Raw genomic sequence first — 22088 nt, forward strand, 5'->3', positions numbered from 1 at the left:
TTTTATAGTTCATGTGAAAATATTTTATAGTTCATAGCTTGTATAAATATTTTATGGTGCACTGTAAACTGGTGGGAATGGTTTGGCTGGTGAAACAGTCACAACAAAATAATATGAGGCTGACCTTGTTCTTCCTTAGAGGTTATTTCCTGAAGGTTTCAGAATCAGAGCTACAGTAAAAGTAAAAAAAAAAAAAACCCAACAAAACCCAACAAAAACCCCCCTAGCTCAGACTGGGCTTACACTGCCAGAAAATACAACAGAAACCCCCCCTGTTGGTTGCTACCTCAGTCCGTATTGCTTGAGTAATCTTTGTTCCAAAACATGTTCCTCTTTTGTCTCCCAAGCCATCACTTTCTTGGCATTTCATGCCTTTCTGCTTAGGAAACTTATTTAGTCTGTCATTTCCAGCCTGCCCTGTTGTTGTCTCTTGGTAGGTGCATGGCTCCGAAATGTATTTAAATAGCATTATTGAATCCTAATTTTAAAAGAACTATCAAACGAAGTCTCTGATTCAGCACATGGATGGGCTGCTGCACCTTTGTCAGCTGGCTATTGAAATCAGCATGGTTTTGTGTATGCAAAACAATCCTCCTGTGTGCTGTGAGTTGCAGGTTTAACACCTAAGAATATGACCAAATTAAAATAGCTGAAATGAACTGTATTTGATCTGACATTCTGGAGTTTTACTTGTGGTGGCCATCAATTCAGTATCACTGAATTCTGATTGAATTTTTTAAAATCTACTATTGTTGGAAGTTATATTTAGGGCTACTGTAACTGAAAGAGGACAAAGGAATACTTCTCTCTCTTCAATTTGTTTACTTTGCATATTTGACAACACTTTGTGTATATTCAGTTTCACTGTTTCCTCTGTAGAGTCAGTCAGTCATTTTCTTTTTTGTGTGTGAACCTTTCACACTGCAACAGAGAAGCAGTATTTTTTTAATTAGGAAAATATGGTACTAAAAATTACAATAATTACTAGATTTATTTTGTAAAATGTACTGTCATTGGACCAGTGGCGAAGCTATGGGTGGGTCTGGGTGGGCCATTCACTTTGAAAGCAGGCCCACCCAATCAGTTCCGGAAGTTCTGCTGCCAACACTCCGCTTAAGCTACCTTGGCAACTGGAGCATTGGGCAGCTTAGTTTCTAAGTGGTTGCTTCCCGAACTTCTGGCTTCCGGTCACATGGCTGAAAGTCGGAAGTTTGGGAAATGCTTGTTTTTCGGCTGGTCGAACTTATGCTCACCCGTGTCAACCACGGGCCCTGCCAAAAAAAATTAATTTTGGCTATGCCCCTGCATTGGACAGAAAAGGTTATAGCATTAACAGAATTTGTCTTAAGTTAAAGTTATAACTTAACTTTGGTGATAGTTTGGTTCTTGTGCAGTGAAAGGACTTTGCTTCAGTTTGTTGTTTTGTTGTTTGTTGTTTTGTGATAATTTGTTAATGAAGCCAAACCCTAAGAACTGAGCATGATTTTAACCCTATGTAGGTTGGAGCAAGAGACACGCCTCCTGCTCATGTCATTAATCTATTCAGGTATTTTATCCCATGCTTATCACCATACCTTACAAGAAAGTAAATTGTGGTTCATTGTCCACTTCTGCATTTATGGTTTTGTGATTTCTTTAAATAGTCTAAAACTTTTTGAAGTGTCTAACTCACTATTCAGTGCCAAAGCAATTCTGATATTCTAGCTAATCTGACTCTCAGGTCTTTAAATTACGGTAAGTGATGATTGATTAAGTCCTTAAGCTCCCTAAGAAGTTTTGCTAGAATGGAAGTGAAAGCAATTTATTTATTTTTTCATTTCATTATTTATTTTGCAGCATGTCAGGGAAGGAAACAGTGGGTGAAAGTGGAATTGTTTGATGACATATTTCTATAGTTGATAACACCTTGCTTCTTTTATTTTATTCTTTTCAACTTCTGCTCAATAGGCTTTGTTTCTCTGGGTTACTTGAACAAATATATCCAAATAACAGTAGCTTAACATATTGGGCAGAGGGCAGATGATATATCAATAAAAATGAAATAATGGAGCTGGGTGACTAGGAATAGCACCAACCTCATTCTGCAAGTCCCCTTAAATGTGATAATTGTGATATTGGAATGAATGTTACAGTATTTTTTTAAAAATTGTCTTTCATTTCATTAGACATTTTAAACTAAGAGTAAATGTGCTTTCTTTGGGGAAAATTATTTATTTGAGAACAATAATTTATAAGCTATTTGGTAACTTTCTTTAATGCAGAATGTCTGTAATGAGACTGAAGAGTGGTAGCCTGATTCAAAATTCATTGAAGTCAATGGGAAAGTCTCCCATTTGACTTTAGGAGGCTTTGGATGAAGCCCTGAATGAATGAAGAAAATACAAAAATCTTAGATTTCTTTGTATCAGAGTATATATATTCTAGAAAAATGCCATTTATTAAGTCATTCAAATATTTATATAAAATAGGGTTTGTGATTCTCATTGTCTGTATTTTATTAATCATATCTTTCTTTTTATATTAAAATCACTGGTGTAATATGGGAAATAAAATTTAAATGCAACTCTGTTGTTGCAGTGTTGTTGTAGCCATGATGGTCCCAGGATTCTAGGTGGACAAGGTGGGTGAGATAATATCTTTTATTGGATCAACTTCTGTTGGTGAGAGACAAGCTGTTACTCTGTTGTTGTTCATCAGTGATCAATCACAAATGAAAGATTTGTTTGTGTGGATTTTTTATTGCCCTATCTAGTTGGCGTGTACAGATAGGAAGGCAGTTCCGTTGCAATGCTATTTTTTCACAACCACGTTACAACACAAACCTTTCGTTATAACAGGGGTAGCGAAATTAAAAAGAATGAGAACATCATATCTACCTGTTAAGAGTGAATGAAATCCATGGAAAAGAATATAAGCATTTGGGCTAAACTGCCTAGCCCTTCTGAAATGCATAGTTTGGAGGTAGGAGTAAGGATTTTCTCCTTTCTGCTTTAGCTAGTTTAGGTAAAAGCTGAACAGAATTTCAGCAAGTGCTCTTGGAGTAGTGCCTGCACTTCCCTCTTATTACTATGCTGGGGTTCATGGAATCCCAAATGGGGCAAGAGTTAAAAGGAAAATGAGCAGAATTCCATGTCACCTGCACAGCTGCTAGGAGTATGCTGCAGCCTTGTGAAGGTGCAGTAGTGCACATGTTGCCCCTGTGCCCAGGGAATGATCCAGCAGATCTTCTGGCTCTCTGAGGCAGAATGCCTTGGGTGTAGTGTAACTCTGCACTGTCTCAAACAGAAAATTGTCTCCAACTGCCACGTTCTAAACTTTGACTTTTCCCATTACCCTTTTAATATAAAGATTTTGGGGGGAGGAGATGATTATAAAAACAACAGCTTCTGGAAATATACCTAACTTTTTCTCTAAAACTTGGCAATTTGAAGTTTGTGAGAATAGTTTATTTGGTATTACCTGTTACACACTTTTTCATTCATTCTCTGTGACAGAGACTGTTTGGACTGGGACTTAGACCTGGTCTGCTTACAGTTTTTGTACTATGGTATAACTATTTTGATTAAGGACTGGATTTTTTACTGAAATAGTTATACTGGTACAACCCCTAATGTAGATACAGTTAGGACAGTATAGAGGTGCCTTACAGCAGTATAGTTTATTCCCCTTCCTGGATGAGAATTTCTATACTGATATACATATAAATACATCAACACTGGTGTGTGAGTGTGAGTGTTTTAAGTACATTGGTTTAGTGAAAGCGTTAGTCTTTGCCTTTAAATGTAAGCCTAATGATGATTAGTACCCAGGTAGTATAGTTTACTTCCCAAATATGTTGATATCCATTTTAAATTAATTCTGTATAATCTTTTCTCTTTGCATTCCTTTTGTGTCCTAGGGTATATATTCAGAATGAATTCTGAATCATGACTTCCATAATGCATGTGGAATTTAAATGCTAATTTTCAGCTTTACAAATTAATTAGGTATAAAGTTACTTATATGAGTGAAAATGTAATCTGCTGAGCCACAGAAAATTAATCAAACCGCACTTGTTTCCTTTGTAAAATACATTTTTGTGATCTAATCTCTTTTTTATTAGTCCTTGGAGATGTAGAACTTGATACATCCTGCCTCAGTGTATAATAAAACTATTAATGGGTCCATTCAAAGGAAATGGCAATCTTACCTCATTATCTACATGATGGGAGAAAAACATATAAATAGCCTTCAACTGTCTATATTTGTGAGAGGTTTTCTTTTGGTTGTGTTTTCTGTCTTCCTGTTTAATCTTGTCTAGTATAATTATTCTTTTTGTATTAGTGTTCTACAAATGTACTTCAGAATAGATTTGACGGAATACTGGCAATTGTAGGAGCTACATATCTCTTAGGTGGGAAAAAATAAGAGCTATTATACTGAAAAGTATAAAGTTGTCATGAACAACAAAAGAAAAAATATCATTCTCTCTTGAGGTGGTTACCATGAAAATAATGGGTAAAAACTGATGGATTTGTGTATCTGTAATTATAGTGCCCTGAGTGGTGGTTGAAAGGACCAGAGGCAGCAGAATACAATATTAGTTCTCATTTTAAGAAGGGTTTGTGTCTGACAAATTTATGGAAAATTGAGCAGCACATGAGGTTGTATTAAAGTTTTGTCACTTTAAAAAAAGGCTATGAATGTGGAACAAGATTGAAGCGTTCTGTAAGTGTATTTTTGTAAATTGTGTGTGTTGTGTGTAATCCTTACTTACTGGTGTTTTGTTTACTTGAAATGGTCTTATATGTAATATGGTAATATGGTCTTTATAATACGTTTTCTGCCATGCATGCTAAAATCTTTTTTTGTAGCTTGATAATAGCTGAAGTCTTCATTCCCAGACAAGGAACCAGATCTTTGGATCTTGACATGCATTGTTAGGATTTTCATATATTAGCTGGGGTAACTAATAGATTCCATGGGGGAGCAATGGATGTGCCAACTGGTCCTTTTAGTCCACATGAGTTTTAGGCCAGTAGATCTAAATGGTGCAAAGGCCCATCAGCTATGTCTAGAAGGCCCATAAAATGCCAATTTTGGGGGAAGGGATAGGGAGGACTGTAGATGCTTTGCTACAGAGATCTTTTGTGAGATGTGGGATGGAGTCCTTCTCAGTGGTATCTCTGCTGTGGTCTATCCAGTGCAACCAAGGTGAAATATTTGAGCTGTCTTTAGGCCTTCTATATTTGCATAGTGTGTCCTAGAAAACTGTCTCAAAATTCATATATTTATTGTAAAGATTTTAATCACACAGAAGTTAGGGATTTCTGGGCAACTTACCTCTGTTCCTTTGCATATCTTTCCTTGCATAACCATAAAGCATACTCTAAAACTTAGAAAAATTGGCTATTAAACAGTAAGCTTGCCTCAACCTTAACTATAATGGTGATCCCAATCCACTATAAAAAGTGAATACTACCTAATGTAATGGTTCTCTACATTTTTTTCTGACTGGTAGCACACTTTAACTCACAAATTTTAAGCCATTTCTTTCTAAATGTAAAAGTCCCTACTTGCCATTAATGGGGAAACCTAACTTGCTTTTTAAAAAATTGTTTCTAGAACTGGGGTTCAGTGGCTGTTAGTGCAAACTCAGTTCCTTTTCTCAGGACTTCAGCTGTTCTCTCATGTTGTTTTTTATTTACTTCATTGTTGAAAAACTAATCTTTCAGGAATACATAGTTGCAAACAGCAACAGAAGTAAGACAGCTTGAGCGATACAATTTCACTGTATTTTCTCTACAAGCACTTAGAATTTGTCCAGTGCCATTCACTCTACTTCATCTTTAGCATACGCTCTGTTTATCTGGGCTAGTTGTTTTTGCTCCGTGAGGCAGTCTGTACATGCATCACAGCTTGAACAGATTCACATATTCATGAGTTTCTCATCTAATAAAACTGTTACTTGAAGTGACAGATGGAGCACCCAATCTGCCTGTCAGAATTGGAGAGGTGGTCATAGATTACTGTTCCAATCCAGTTAAGTCTGCTTCAGCAGCTAATGAGAACATACCCAGATTCCAAACTTCCTGCATCTAAATCTCATCTTCAGAAAGCTAATTTTAATATGAAATCTACCCATGTTTCCACTTTGCATACTTGCACTGAGTCTGTTCATATAACCAGCAGTATTGGCACCAAAAATTATCTATTAGGAGGTCAACAAACATTAGTTTTTCCTGAAATACCATTAGTTCCTCCCTTGGTTTGAACAAGTAACATTTCTCAAAAGAAAGCCATCTTAGTTCTGTATGTAGTAACAAGCTCTGATGGTCTATTCCTTTATGCAACAAACCAAAAATAGTGAGACTTCTGGATGTTTACTTTGAGGCTGTCTCATTTTCACAACTGACCAAACACTTACTTTAGTCCAATGGACACTGTTGTGGCAATATGGGATTCAATATGAAGAATGCAATGAGTCACCAATATCAATAGATTTCTTTTTCTTTCCTTCACCATTGCTCCCAACCCCTTCATGTTTCCTGTCATCATAGCCATTCCATCTGTGCTGACAGCAACATAATTGGTCCTACTTCTTTCAGGTTGTGACAATTCTTGGGGCACCCAGGGCTGAGAGTCATCTTGTTGCCACCAGCCTCCAATGTAAGGGAGTCTTGCCTGTGTCCATTGGGTGTTAGTTTTCAGTCACGCAGGTACTCTCCTGGGCTATACCAGTCCTGCTGATTGATAATAGATGTACCCCATCCTCCAAGACTTCAGAGTGTCCCCCTGTTGTATCCAGCCCCTAATCACTGGTTACCAACAGAAATCCCAGGTACTACATTCCCAAAGTGCAACCCAGTTTACCAGTTTTACCTTAGACCACCACTCCTGTGTCAAACAGAACACTTGACTTTGATTATATTAAAACAAAAGAAAGAATAGAGATTCAAATAGAAACAAGTGTGAGTAATGGAAACAAATGGCTACATACAAAATAAAATAACACACAAACTAGGACCTGCACTTATTAATAGTTACCTTTCCTATCCAGTAAAATAGATTGTGACCAAAAGTTCCATCTTTTGCAGCATTTGCTGGCCTCCTAGGAGCCACCATAACCCAATTATTTGTGAAGCACCCCCATTCATTCACGGTATCTCATCAGTGCATGGATGCAGAGTGTCTTTTTGCTCCTTGTGCTATACTGAATCAGTTTTTTTGTCTTTATTCACAGACAGGGCTATTCCCTCACTGTCATAAAGTTCCTTATCACTTCCAAGCAGTTTCAATGTTTATTGTTTCTTTGATGGTTTTCCATTGACTTTGCTGGATTGGTGCAAGGTTGGACAATTTAGCAATACATTACGTAATCAACTGGCTAGGAAGAGGTGACAACTCCTTATCACTTGAAGGCCATCACTGAGACATACTGTTCCCTGGTGACTCACTCTAAGACCATAGGGACATAATTTTCAGTATAATTACATTATTCCTTAAATATTACTTGCACATGTATCTTGCAGTGATGATCAGTATTGATAAGTGACAAGCTTTCAGTAGAGATCTCACATGATACCCTTGAGGGATAATACCATAAAAGCAGCGTATTAGGTGTTGTGCGTTTGTCATGTCTGAGACATGAGTTGCTTGTAAAGAACAGTGAATCCTTTGCCAGTTGGCACCATTGAGCCTCTGTCACACATGTAGATGTTTGTTAAGCTTTTGAAAATATTTCCATAGTTGTATACTCTGATAATTCCTTGCAAAAGGGTTTAGCTTTTTGACATTGTCCTTGTTCATGAAGTCACTATTTAAAATCATTTGAGTCCTACCTGCCTTTACCCACTGACTGGTCCAATAGAAGTACAGATCTTCTAGCAGCTTTTAACTTCTCTATTGTGGGCTGATGCTGAATTCTACACGTCTTCAGAGCACCAACTGATTGTATCATTAAACAATGGAACTTCAGAGCAGGCATTTATCTAGGTGTATGTTTCAGTGAATTTAATTTTACACTTGAGTACTTTTTTGCACAAATAGGTTACGTTAATTAAAACCTATGTTATTTTAATCATGCACAAATAAAGCAGCAAATCTCCAACCCCACCAAACATCTGTCTTTAAAAATAGAATATCATTTGGTCTGCTGTCAAAATAAGTGATGGAAAGAAAGTCAAAGTCCACAGATATCCTGAAATCAAGAAGACTTTTTAAGAAAAAACAAACAAACAAAAACAATGGTCTTTATATATTGTTGTACAACCATATATTCCTCACAGCTGCCAATAGTATCAATGTGTGAAAGAAAGAGAAGGGAATGAAGGTTATTTCAGAGGTCAGAATACTTCTCCATCCCGACTAGATACATCTGATCATTTCCCATCTTCATTGAGAATTTCATGTGATGAAATGGATATTGTTCCAGAGTAGTCTTGACTTGCTCCTTGGCTTAGGCTACATAGGGGGAAAGAACAGTTCTTTTCTTTGTGTGTTTTTCTCGCAGAACTTGAATCTCATGGCATTCTCAAGCTGTGTTGGTGGCATGTTATTTGAGAACCACAGACCTACCAAAATACTTCTATGACTATGTAGCGAAGAGGGAAAAGGCAGTTTCTTTATTATTTGCTGAATGCTATGTGACTTTGCATGGTATGTTTTTAGTCATGTAGTAAGTATCCCTACCCGTTCTCCCCCATTGTAATACACATGCACTAGGCCAGAATCTCTCTCACTGTAGAAATCTTGACTTTGAACTTCCTGACACTTATATGATTTAAATGCAGTCCTTACTCATGTTGGGGTACCAATTAATATCAATGAGAATTTTACTTGAGTAAGGACTGAGTGATTGTGTGCTTGTAGTGTTTTGCATGATTTCCCTTTATAAAAAAATCAAAGAAACTGCAAAACATTAAACAGATAAGGTGTTATGGAGTTCTGATGGAAACTGTGTTTCCAATCTTACGTATAACAACTCTACCTCAAAGGAACATTTTTGTCTCTAGAGTTTAAATTTATGCTCAGCATGGTGTAAAAGTTAAATTACAAATAAACAAAAGTGAATCATGCATAAGTACATTCTAGCAAGAATACATAAAAATCACTAAGCCTGATGAGGGCCGGTGCAGAATACACCAAGATTCTATACTCTTACTCATGTTGAATATTGCCTTACTCCATGAATAATCAATAGTCCCATTGGTCTAGTGAGACTATGCTGCAAACTAACTTCAACACAGAGTGCCAAATTCTCACCTGTTGTAAATCAGTGTAGTTCTACTGACTTCACTGGAACAATGCTAATTTGAACCATCAGAGGATCTATCCTAGAAACTCAGCAATTTTGTTAGATAAATAGGACGCCTGGAAAAAATGTACCTAAACCTGGATATTTGTCAACTTTTAATTTAATATTGGTTTTCAGTTAAAGATGCCAGACCTTCAGAGTTGTCTGATTCGGCTTCAGACTCAACATGTTGTTTGCCATCCTGATAGTGAGTTGCATCCGAAACTAATTTTGTCTGATTTTATATCAAGTTTAGTCATGAAATGAACAAGAATTGGCACATGGTATTTTAAATATGAAAATACTTGCTTGACAAGGTTTCAACAGTCTTCCTTGTTCCCAAATGTTTTTGTTAGGCATGTTAATGAAAAAAAGCTACAATCTGCATGATCAGCAAGGCTAGAGTGAAAATTCCTTGCAGTTGTTCTTGTTAAATAAGATGGGTTCAAAGAGATCCTAGCTTTCTTTGTATGTTCTGTCCAAAAATCAGATTAATTTCACATTCTGCACAAATCTCAAGAAACATAACAAACATTTAGTGCACTTCCCGTGGCATCTCTAAAATTAACTTATGTGCATGGATTCGGAAAGCGTTTTTTTCTGCTATAGATCCAACTTTGAAAGTTTACAGTATTGTAGTTTTCCCTTTCTGGAGACTTTTCTAAAAATCCATTTATTTTATATTTTAACATGAGGTGAGTGCTGTTCAAGGGTGCAGAATTAATTAACTTGATTAGAGTTGTGAACTAGATCGTAGTTGCTTTATATCGGGTGTTTCCTTAAAAAGCCAATACATTGTTTTTCTTTAAAAGTGAAACACAATGAAGCTGCCATGTCAAGCCTTGTGGACGTGGGGGGGAAGCATTGATGTGATATATTTTGACTTTAGTAAGGGTTTAGATACTGTCTCACATGACCTCCTCATAAATAAATGAGAGAAATATAGCCTAGATGAACCTATTATAAGGTGAGTGCGCAATTGGTTGGAAAAGTGTTCTTGAAGAGTAGTTATCATTCACAATCAAGCTGGAAGGGCATATTGAGTAGGGTCCTGAGTCCAATATCTTCATAAATAATTTTGACAATGGCATAGAGAGTACACTTACAAAGTTTGCAGATGATATAAAACTGGGAGGGGTTGCAAGCACTTCGGAGGACAGGCTTAGCATTCAAAATGATCTGGAGAGATTGGACAAATCATCTGAAATCAATAGGATGAAATTCAGTAAGAACAAATACGAAGTACTAAATTTAGGAAGGAATAATCAAATACAAATTGAACAAATGCAAAATGACTGCCTAGGAGGAGGTAAGGCAGAAAAGTGTCATAATGGATCACAAAGTAAATATGAGTCAGCAGTGCAATACTGTTGCAGAAAGGCTAACGTTATTCTGGGATGTATTAGCAGGAATGTTGTGAGCAAGACATGAGAAGTAACTCTTCCACTCTGCTCAGCACTGATAAGGCCTCAAGAGGAGTACTGTGTCCAGTTCTGGGCACCACAGTTGGGGAAAGATGTGGACAAATTGAACAAAGTCCAGAGGGGAGCACAAAAAATGATTAAAGGTCTAGAAAACATGACCTATGAGGAAAGGTTGAAAAAACTGGGTTTGTTTAGTCTGGAGAAAGAAAGACTGAAAATGGATGTAACAGTTTTCAAGTATGTAAAAGGTTGTTACAAAGAGGAGGGTGATAAATTGTTCTCTTTAGCCACTGAAGACAGGACAAGAAGTAATGGTCTTAAATTGCAGCAAGGGAGATTTAGGTTAGACTTTAGGAAGAATTTTGTAACTATAAGGTTTTAAATAACAGGTTAGACAATCACCTATCAGGGACAGATAATACTTAGTCTTGCCTCAGTGCAGAGAACTGGACTGGATGACCTATCGCGGTCCCTTCTTGTCCTACATTTCTATGATTCTCTGGCCAGGGCTAATGTTAGAAGCTTCCAAGAAGGGCATTAAACTCTTGTAATGCACTTAATTCTGCAATAACATGCCGCCTTCTTAACAGCTGGCGATCCCATTATAAAAGCATTGGTGGCATGTTGTACCGTTGAACCTAGATACTGATCACTTCATTGAACAAATCTAATCCATATTCTGGTTGAGCCTGTTTGAGCAAGTTTGGCAAATGTTAAAAATAGTATTAAAGTCCCTGCATGGTGCCTGGTACTTCCCCAGTTTGCACTTTCTATGTTAATGCCCAACATCCAGAAATGGGCTTAAATTGCAGCAAGGGAGATTTAAGCTAAACATTCGGAAAAAGTTCCTCACTGTCAGGGTAGTTAAGCACTGTAACAAATTACCTAGGGAGGTAGTGGAATCTCTATTATTGTTGTAGAACTTTCCTCTTCAAGAAGGCCTTTCCACTCACTATAGTAATACCTTGTTCTCTCCAAACCAGTGCAATAAATAAATAAATGTTACCCTCAAACAAATCAACCTTATAAAATTAATAAAATCAAAACCAAAAACCCTACCTCAGACAGAGTTTTTACCCTGAAAAGGGAGATGTGCCAAAAATTCCATGAAGTCCAATAGGATTTCACTATTGTTACTGATTTTTACATTCAAGGCACTAAAATACTACAGTGATGGGGGTAGACGTTAGCTTCCAGATTAAAGTAGAAAGACTAGCTTTATACCAAATTTGCACATAGTCCCTTTCCTTGATTTATGCTGCAGCCTTATATGATCTAGGATGTTAAATAAAAGTGCATAGGGAAAGCTATTTAAAAATAGCTTATTTGTTCCCTGGCCACATCATTATTTTTCTGTTTAGTTTTCATGATATTTGACTTCCAGAATGAAATTTCCTGTTACAGCTCAGGCATGCAAACTATCATTTCTTTGACAAATGACTGAGAATCAGATACAAGAATCTTAAACATTCATGGAATTTTCCTTTTTGCCTTGTATTACATTTGATGAGCTCCTCTCATGAACACTTACCAAGCTGCTGTACTGGACTCAGACCATGTGCTCTTGGCTTGTTGAAGCTGGGCAGAGTTTAGGCACTGTCTTTCTGCCTCTAGACACACACTCCAGGTGCTGGCCCTGCATCTGACACTCCCTCTTGGCAGTGGAGATCCCATGGTTCAATTGTGTATGCTCTGAAACTGGTATCAACTCTCCCAAGCCTCCCAGTATCTGTTGCATACTCCCAGAGTTCCACTAAAGTGGTGGACCTGCTGGTTTATTGTTTCTCTCTCCAGGAACTATGACAGGGAAAGCAAGTCAATACATAGACTCCTCAAAGAAACGTTTAAACACACCCACACTTTACTTTGAGACAGCACAAGAGATATACAGATCCATGGAAAACAAGAAAACCTGCACATCAATCCCTGACTCTTTCCTCACCACATCAAGAGCTCTTTGGGATTTGGTCAGTGGGCTTTCAGGGGGTCCAGGATTCTTCAATTCCTGAAGAACCTTGTTTGCTTCTGCTCCCCTTTCTAAGATGACTGGTAAGAGAGCCTCCCTTTTACAAGGTTCCAGTCTCACCTGTCAGGTTTGTCTCCTCAATGACTTCAGGTTGCTTGTCAGGTGATCCATTGTTTGGTTACAAGATGACTTAGTTGAACTGGTTCCTCAGAGTAGGGACGGTTAGCTCATTGTTTTAGGGTGCTTGCATTTGAATGGGAGACCCTCTAGATCAGGGGTGGCCAACCAGTCAGAGACGAAGAGCCAAAAAAAAACTATAGATACCGCAAAGAGCCACATTTACCTTACTCTCTGCCGAAAATTTGCGATGATCTGTCAATTTCCGCAACAGCTTGTCAATTTCACTTTTTCAGCAGCAGCTTGTCAATTTCACTTTTCCCCTCCTCTCTTACCCTCCCCCGAAAACTCACCTGATCAGTCAATTTCGGTGGCAGCTTGTCAATTTCACTTTGATGCTCCATACAATGCGCAGAGCAAAGAGCGCATGTGGCTCCTGAGCCACATTTGTATGAGCAAAGAGCCGCATCCGGCTCGCGAGCCAGGGGTTGGCCACCCCTGCTTAGATTAATGGCTCTTGATTGCTCTTGATTGATAGCCTTCTGCCAGGTGCAACAATTTCTCCAGATATGTATTTGGAGGTTTCAGTACAAGATGGAGGGTAAAAGGCAAAAGTGTAGGCACAGCACAGTCTTACAATAAAATGGCCCTCACAAAACAAAATGGAGTTTGCAGTTCAGTACATAGGGACATAAACATCTGTCTCACCTTTGTTTTGGTCATCGTTACTAACTCAATTGTTTCTCAGTCTATGGCTACACTGGAGAGTTTACAGCGACCCTGTAATTTCTCTAATATCGTTGCTGTAAGCCAACAGAAGGCTAACGGGAGAGAGCTTTCCTGTTGGCTTAATTACTCCAGTTCTTGCCAGCAGCAGTAGCTATGTCGGTGGGAGAAACTCTCCTGCCAAAATAGTTCTGTCCACACCAGCACGTATGTCAATGTAATTTATGTTGCTCAGGGGGGTGATTTATTCTCACTCCTGAGCAACATAAACTGCAGAGTAGACATAGTCTCAGTCTGTGTTTTCAAATATCCCTTTCTCAACATCTGACATCCAGAGATTAGAGCAAGTAATTTACTTCTTTGAAAAGGTGATGCTAACTCAACTCCATAACCAGCTGACATAAAAGACGTTACAGGCATGAATCAGCAGCTTCTTTCCCTTAATGATCACTCATCTCACCTTGCTTGCTTCACTATCCATTAATTTAGGGCAGGAGGCTCCTTATATGCCTATTTCTAAATCTTAGTCTCTTAAATGGGCAACGAATGGTGGTGTTGGCATGAAGTCAAGTATGTGTCATCTACAGTATTTTAAACTGACGTAGTTAATATATCAATTTTTAAAAAAACTTGTAAACACTTTTTATTATCCAACTTCTGAAGTGCTTTAAAAATAGTCGTTACTGGGATAGTATAGAATAAAATACACTTAAATTATGAATGTTCTGTGCATTATTTTATAGATCTGCAGTGCATAGGACACTGAACAAAAGTTATGGGGGTGATTAGAAAAGTTGTAACATTTTTTTATTCATTAAAATAAATTTAGGATGTTTTTAAGGGTCCATTAGTTCTTTGCACCAGCCACTTAACTGCTTTACTTGTCTATTAATTGACTGATAAAGACCTCAGAACCAGTCATTAATGATCAAGTATTCTCTCTAGATTCATACTTCTGACACACACAGCCTCAGAAACATGCCATTGTGGGAATGATTTATAATTTGATTAATAAGGACTTTTACCTCAAAGCAAAAGCATTAGAGTTTACGATGCATGACTCAAAAGCTATATATCACACCCGTTGGTGTAATAATCATTTTTCCCTGGTAATATCAGAGAGACCTACACCCAATACATAAATTAGCCATTGTTGGCTTAACTAAATATTCAGAGTTTTTTAGGAGTTATGTTTAGCTTCTCTTGTTTTATTGCTTTTCCTGCTAGATATAGTATTTTAATAGCCACTAAAAGTGGCTTAATGGGTATTAAAAATAATTAGAGTACTATGTTTTTAGAACAGGATTATATTTCTGTTTGCATAGGGTCTATTTAGCTTTAAGATTGACCTCATTAGGATGTTATCAGAGTTCCCCACCACATCCCAATTCCTTCAAAAGATGGCAGTCACTCTTGAGAAGTATATATCAAGATTGTTGGCACAATAATTCTGTATTTTACTTCAGTAGCAATTACTTGCTCCAGTGACAAACAAGCCTTTATTCAAAATTCTTCAGCGTGCAATACACTATCTTCAACTGATGATCAACACTGGAGCAAGTTATTTTGTTGTGGGGAGCATGAGACATGTCCAGCCACTGAAAAGCAAGTTATTCTGTGTGAACTGTGCGTGTGTTTCGATGGCACAAAATGTTACTGTATCAAGGTCCTGGTGACTGTTGCTTTGCACTGTTAACCTGTTTGGTTTGAAGCTCTGTTGAACCAATGCATAGATGTGTTGAGGCACAACATAATGGTAGTAACCACTTTTAAAGTCAAATCCTGTACCCCCAGCCTTAGCCCAAGCAGATAGACTGCTCACTTGGGATCACTGCAGAGACTGGGAGAGCAAAATCCTGTCTGCATTTGATGGAGTGAAAGTGGAACCTGCCTGGAGCTTCTACAGCAGTTGCTCCCAGGGATGAGAATCAGAGTCAGTGTCAAGGGATGATTTTTCAGGAAGAGTCATTTATGTTGCATGTAGAGTGTCAAGTACAGGACAATGCTGACGCTTAAATTATTGACAGGAAACATTCTCTGCTCCTTTTATTATGTCAAAATCAGAGGAAAAAGCTGTTACTGTCAACATGGAAAGACAGAAAGCTTTGATATTCCATGCCAACTTCACAGTCTCAGTTCTAATATTTTAATTGTTCCAGCAATTCACTACACAGTGTAAGAAAGGGATGTAAGTTTATATTTGCTTCAACTTTCAGAGATTTAGCACGCAATACCCATGTGGCAACCTCTTACTTGAAGTCAAGAGTTTGTAAGTATTACTAGGCATACATATATCCTCAGTATCTTATTCACATAGGGACTCAGATGACTGTTCATCTCAGACATAATTAACTTGGAAGAACCAACCTCAAGAACCACTTGGTGCACTTTCACTTAGACAGTCGGGCCAGAACATTTTCATTAACAAATAGACTAGATCATCTTACTTCCTATTTCAGGAAGCCAAAAGATGGAGTTGAGCTGTGTACAGTTAATCAGTTTTAGTGACTACCTTTCTAAAGAAACCAGTCTCAATAATAGAACTAGATTGGTATTATCTATTTATAATCCTTGAATTGGGAAGTGGGGATGAAAGAACTCTTTGTCATCTCCAAACTAAATATTATGGTCTTCTTTGCTGAAAATCAAGGAAGTACCTAACTTCACTGGATCTTTTCTTTCTTTATAACAGGAGAATTTTGCACATGATTTCCTTCATTCAATCTATTTCATGTAGGGGGATGCAAGTTTTATGCAACCTCCATAGTTTATGGCTTGATAGCAGGAAAATTTGAATGATCACTACAAATGAAATGATTTTTGTCAGTGGCCTCCAAGTTGATCATACTGCATCTGATCACCATAAATCAGGATATTGTCTATATTCTAAACCTGGCTCTTTGTTCCTGCTGGAATGGATTTAGTGAGATGATATTTACGTGGATTAAGTGCTCCAACTGCTCCTAAATGTTTGGAAGGAGTAGTCTGAAACCATGCATTTTCAAATGGAAAATGTCTGTAACCTGGCAGAGTTTAATTTACACATATCCTTCCCCATTTTGCTTGAAGCACCTAAAGACCATCTACAACTGTCTGGTGGTGGTATAAGTTCTCCTGCTGTACCTTCAAAACCCTTTTTTCTTTTTTACTGCACTAGTGAAAGTACGCTATGTTTATATGATTTCAGCTCAAGTCAATTAATGAAACATCAATGAGGCAATTAATGAAGTATCTTTGGAATCACTGTATTCTTGTATCTTTTGTGGTGATTTAGTGGAAGTTATCCCTGGCAGAAGACACAGCATCTTGTAGAATGAGTGACTGTTTGCCTCTTGTGACTGTTGTGTTTTCTCTAACTGGTGCTGTGGGGTCCTCCTAAATCCTTCCAAAGTCATCTTCAAAATTCCATGTTAATCTGTCAGTTACTCACGTAAAATGTTTTGTTCCTCTTCATTCTGGTGAGTGCTTCATGTTTACATCAGAGATTAAAGGTCTCTGGGCTTCTGTCTAAAGTCTTAACAAATTCTTCCAGTTTACATATTTCAAGACCAACACTTTTGTCCAGCCTTGCCCAATAAATTTCTGGCTTTGTATTGCTTTTCTGTGTTATTAACAAGACTCATTCTTCTAGGATAAGTTATAATTTATTCTGCCAGACACAAGTCTATGATGATAACAGCCTCAGGAATTTTATTATCATGTACCTCAAGGAATTCTTGACATCTGTTTTCAATAAGTTAGTGATAACGCTAAATGGTGGCACAGTGAGAGAATTATTTTTTCAATCTCACAATTTGATGTGTATATTGTAATAGAATACTTTGAGGAAGATTTTTAGTACACTGAATACGTAAGTGGGATTCTGACTCTTCCAGTCAAAGATTCACTTATGTCTGTTTTACTTCCAACCTCTTTAGATATGGCTATATTTAATCCGTAGTTTGAGAGCTCCATGTTATGTCACCAGGAAATTGTCATTGTCCCCTTATCTGTGTACTACAGTTAGTAACCTGGAATAGGGATAATTGTATTTCCCTTGTTAATTTTCAGGAATTGTTAAAGTTTATGATTTTATTCATCTAGTGTTGTGAAATATGGTGACAGCTGACATTTAAAAATCTTCATACTTAGTGTTTCTTTAGTTTAGACAATTGTTCATGCAGTATTATGTATGAATCATTATTCATTAAGTGTTTTTGCATTCTCTTAAATGATTTTTCATTCCATTGGTTCATTGTTCCCCACTCTTTTTTCTGTGATTCATGTGTTTTTAATATATCCAATATCTCAAAAAATGGATTGAACTTATACTGGAGAAGTTAACTACAGCAACATTTGATACAGAAAGACAAATTTTACTCTTTTACACAAGAGTAAGTCTGGAGTGACTGCAAAGGAGTTACTCTAGATTTATGCCAGTGTAAATGAGAAAATAATTTGGCCTGGAGAATGTATATCAATATATTCAAAATACCATCTCAATCAATTTCCTCTAAGCTTCTTTTAGGAGAACTCCTTTGTGAAAGAGCCTTTCAGGTGTTTTGACTGATATGGTAATAGCTGTCTTCATACTTGTATTTGGGATTTTGTTTGTGTGTGTTTTATATACTCATTTTAGTAATTGTGACAGTACTCGTTCTAGTATCATAACAACTAAGTGCTTCAGCTGCAAAAATTGTTTGCATAAGTTACCAATGCTACCTGAAGAAGCGTGGGTATACAAACTGAAACTGCAACTTTCATAAATGTGACTAGCAAGTAGTCGTAGGCCTTTCTGACACAAAATGCAAAACAACTCAACAGAATCAGAACAAAGTAACACATACAATAATGAAAAATAAAATAAACCAAAAAGCAGACCAAAACATTCAGCCAAATGTTGAACAAAATAAATGGGCATTTGCTCATTTCCTGATGCTCATTACACTTGGGTTCTGTTGTATACTGGAGAAAGGAAATTTCAAAGGCAGAGATGCTTCACTTAGCAACAATCTACAAGAGTGTCCTAGCCACCACTAACTGTTTTGATTAAGCTATAAATTCAGAAATGGTCTGTCAAGTAACTGGTTTCCATAGCACTGAGTGCTTTAAAGATGAATAACATCCGCTTAACTTTTTCATCCTTAGCAAGCATCCAAATTATTATATTGAATAGCTCATAATAATGTATACAGTGTTTGTAATCTTTCTTTTTCTCCCTAGCATTGAGAATTACTCAGTTTTTTCCTAAGGTTTATTTCAAATAGATGTTTAATTTAGTGGGCACATCCACTTTTTTGGAAGAGAGTGGATTCAGAAAATTGTTGGTATATATTGTCCAAGCCCTGCAGAATGGCCGTGAAAGTCTCAAAGACAGTCTGCTCCAGAGTGGTTCTTTCTATGCTACCATTCAAGGGGATTTTGAAGGTGTGGTGGAGATGTGCTTGTTATATAGTAGCAAAGAAAAACATCAAAACCCATCAGTTTTCACTTTCTGTGATGTATTCTGTTTAATAGTAGGTGGCAAGTGAAAAGGAAACTAATAGTATCTAAGTAGATTTTGCATACCCTGGCATCTTGCCAAAGCTGGGTAGATCTGAGGTGAGGGAGTCTAAACTTACTCCAAATATCTATATTATACCTGAGTTTGTCAAGAATCTGAAGCAAATCTCCTTGTTTTGATACTTATTTTTGCATGACTGCATGCAGTAGAGAGAATACCATGAGAACAGGCATTTTGATGATGTAAGATCTGCTGCTTTCTATTCTAAGGAGGTAGCTGCATGGTCTGTTAAAACATGGATGGAAAGCGTAGATGGTGCCACTAATGGGCCCCCAAAATTCCCAAAGTATTAAAAACATTATTAACACTCATTCACTGCAGTAGAAAAGCTGAATCTGTGGGGAGGGGTGTATGTGTGTAAGAGCTAAGTATTATAGATAAACATTTTGCAAGTGAGGTTAGTATCATTATCAACATTTTACAGAAGGGGAAACTGAGGTACAGAGAAATGACATGACTTGCCCAAGGTCACCCAGCAGGCCAATGACAGAGCATGGAATAGAACCCAGGTCTCCTGAGTCGCAGTTCAGTGCTCTAGCCAGTGGGCCATATGGTATATAAAATCATCACTCTGACACTTATTATGTGTACCTTAATAGATTTTGTTTCTAGCTAATTGTGAACAATGACTCTTTCTTGATGCCATTCACCAGATGCAACATAATCCAGGATTATGGATCCTTAAGAGAAATATTTAAAAAAAACTCTCCTTAGAGATAAATAATCCAGAATTTACGTATTGTGAACCACAAGAAAAACAATTTTAAATAGCAGATTCGCTCTACATTTATAAAAATTTTCCTCTTCCTCTGGTTCTGCATTCCTTGAAGTCAGCACAATCTCAGCTCAAACTCCTGGTCTCACCACTACCTCTCTGAGGAAGAATTTAACTTGTGTGGTCATTTTCCCAATTTAGATCTTTTAATAAAAAGAAAAGTTTATGTTGGAGCTAAAATGTGGGTTAAATCTGTAAACTGACAAAAAAAAAAAAAAAGGGGGGGGGGAGGGAAGGAGGGGAAGGGGAGAGCTTATTCTCCATTTATTTTTGCCAATTGGCATAGTCTCCCAGACCTAACTTGTATTTTAGTTTTGCTTAACTAGTAACTTTCACATTGTTAGTAATTCCACATTGGGAAGATTTTAATTATCCCACTGTGGACAATTTTAGACAGCATTTAAAAAAAAAAAAAAAAGATGTGTAGTGCTAGAACTGTGAATGCAATGTACTGATTTTGGGGAGTCAGGAATAAAAAAAACAAACAGAACAATATACCCCATTATCTTTATATATTTGCTATATTAAAGTTTTTGTGGAAAAAAATATTTTCTATTTTTAGTTTTTGAATAAAAAATAAACCTTAAAAAAGAAACATAATTGCAATTAGATATTCTGAAAGGTGATAAAAAAGGATCAAGAGATTTCTTGATGCACTTGCAGGAATGATACACTGTTCATAACTCAGTATTGAATAATGTTGCTTTACCATATATTTATTGTGTGGTTTAGTACTGAATAATTCTTAAAACCCTTTCTTAATTACATTGAATTACTTAGAGGAGTTTTACTAATAAGTCATCAATAAATGATTAAATGGCTATATCAGCCTTCGGATACTCTGAATGTATTCTCTTCTCCCAGTGTACAATAAATTCCCATGTTTAACATGCCAACTTTGTGCCCACGATACATTAATGGTATTTTTTTTCCTGTTAGTTCGTTGTGGGCAAAGTTTTGGAACTATTGAAACCGATTTAAGTAAAGCACATACTTAAGTGCTTTGCTGGGTCAAGGCCCTGGGTCAACGGTTTGGATGTGCTGTGGAAGCAGTCTCTAGGATGGAGAGAGTACTTCATGTGTTTTGCAGAAAGCCTTTTGATCAATCTGGAAAGTGGTACAAATAGGTTCTGAAGGGAGTCCTCTCCAGTCTAAGTTGCTCTAACATGTGGTTTGATAGAGGGGGGATTGATGAAGAGACGGGCCATGAAAATTAGAGGATTGAGGAAAATCTTTTGTGAATCTCCTCTTTACAAAAGTTTGAAGGTAATTTGATACAAACAACGTATTTTTATCTTGTTCAGCTACACTTTTTGCACACCTCATTTTTTTAGGTGCCTTTGAATTCAAAGTCTTTCATGTTACAATGTGTCTATTTACAACTGTCAGTAGGCCTATAATATGTTTAGCTTGAAGAGGTTAACAAGCATACTTTGGAGTGTTACTTTTATTTTCTGTTCTGTGACACTTAGCAAAATCCCATTATACAACTGAGTAGTATTATAATGTTAAAATGTTAATTTGTTCTGCATTCCATTAAAATTGCATTTTTTTCTTGTGCATTGGCCCATACATTTTGAATAAAACCTGTAATTTAAACACCTCACCATAGAAATGCCCTAAATAAGTAACCTTTTGCCCTTGCTACCTTAATTACCCCTCATTATTTAGTCTTTAAAGAGCAGAGTTTTAGCCATGGGTTAAATATTTGCTAGTTAATTAGAATATTTGTCATTTTAGAGAAAACAGTAGCCCTTGCCTCAGTTCTAATTTGAATTGGATTTTGGAATTTAGAGAAATGCCATACTTTGCTATGAGGAAAACTAAGCTTTTTGCATATAATCGTCTATTTTTGTTTACTCTTTTTCCCTTTAATGAAAACACTATGTTCTAATAAATGTTCTAAATCATTCTTTAAGAACAACTGAAAAAACTAATTTAAGAAATACTTTAAAAAGTCTGACTAGCTTTAATATGTACTGTCTTCTTATTACAATGATTCTTTTCAGTTTTAAAGATTATGTGAAGCTCTCATGAATTTTTACCATCTATATGGCAGAAACAAATATGAAGCAGACTACTTTTAGGCTGTTAATAACTCCCTTTTAGCTACTTACTTGTCTTTGAAAATTTCCAGGTATTTCTTTGGTTGTAGTGATTAGGGATACAATTTATTAAAATATCTGTGAACAACTATTTTTCCCTTTATTTTTTTTAAATGTGAAGCCCACTGTATTGTGTGTTTCGTCTCAATTTTACTTCTA

At 36.8% G+C, this 22088-nt stretch overlaps 1 protein-coding gene across 7 annotated transcripts in view; it reads left to right on the plus strand.

The window, feature by feature from the left end:
* The window catches only part of BBS9 (Bardet-Biedl syndrome 9), a 417433-nt gene that overhangs the window by 121141 nt on the left and 274204 nt on the right, over positions 1–22088 (plus strand). The window lies entirely within an intron of this gene.

Source organism: Emydura macquarii, unplaced genomic scaffold, assembly GCF_026122565.2.
Source record: "Emydura macquarii macquarii isolate MOO-44397 ecotype Brisbane River unplaced genomic scaffold, CSIRO-AGI_Emac_v2 contig_2432, whole genome shotgun sequence".
NCBI classification, from domain to species: Eukaryota; Metazoa; Chordata; order Testudines; family Chelidae; genus Emydura; species Emydura macquarii.